Source organism: Trematomus bernacchii, unplaced genomic scaffold (genome assembly GCF_902827165.1).
Source record: "Trematomus bernacchii unplaced genomic scaffold, fTreBer1.1, whole genome shotgun sequence".
NCBI classification, from domain to species: domain Eukaryota; kingdom Metazoa; phylum Chordata; class Actinopteri; order Perciformes; family Nototheniidae; genus Trematomus; species Trematomus bernacchii.
This window is the reverse complement of record NW_022987611.1, coordinates 3,125,138-3,126,182: the sequence shown is the minus strand read 5'-3', so window position 1 is coordinate 3,126,182 and position 1,045 is coordinate 3,125,138.

The window sequence follows — 1,045 nt, the reverse complement described above, 5'->3', positions numbered from 1 at the left end:
ACTACGGCGGCCGAGGACAAAAAATACACATGCGTTAATCGCGTTAAAATAATTAGTGGCGTTAATTTTTTTTTGCGTTAACGCGTTATTAACGCGTTAACTTGACAGCCCTAATATATATATATATACAAGATTTAATCATACAGCCCATGTAGTATAATATTTTACAAATGATGAATTACAGCAAACATGTGCAATATATCCATTATTACAGCTCCGTGGGCTGGCAGTAAGGCGATATGGGTCCGTTCTTATTGTGCATCCATGGGTAAAGATAAACGCATGTAGTGCTGAACACGTAACATGAACGTGCCGGGCGGCGCGGTCCCGTGGGTTAGATGCGCGTTCATAATGCAGAGGGAAATAACTCTCAGAATAACGTTATTAGCACATTTTACAACTTGAGGAACGAATGTTTTTAATAAGGGCTATACAAGTGTTCATACTGGGTAGTTTATTTAGTTTAAAAAAAATTATCCAACGATTTACAGACCACTCTTTCCCCATGTAAGTCAATGGGAAAAAGTGTTTCCGGGCCTGGCAACCAAAAGGAAGTGTAGTACCGCCGTTTGGCCAGCACGAATATTTTCATCAGAGTCCGGCGCACTTCCTGGGGGCTTGAGCTCAGCGCGATTCACAACGTCCCGACCAATCAGAGCACACTGGGCTCACAGGGAGGGTGGGGGCTGGAGCCAACAACAAGCCGTTTAGTGGAGAGAGTGAATACTGCTGAATACACACACTTTACAGAGATGCTGTATGCGAAACCAATGTGAGTTTGGACAGTATAAATCTATTTTAGTATACCTCAACAATGGAATTATGATCAGTGGAAATGGCCATGACACCTCTCCTTTTAAGTTTAGAGTTAGAGCCTAAATTATGTTGTTTTTTAAAACTATCTCTGTAACACAGTATTAGAAGACGGAAGAAGAAATGGAACAGTATCTTTTACTTTGAAAAACTGATGGCACGAGTTGATCTTATTGTATTAGTTTGTTTGAGGCTAAGCGGGCCGATGTCGGGGGAGGCAGAGGGTGGAGGC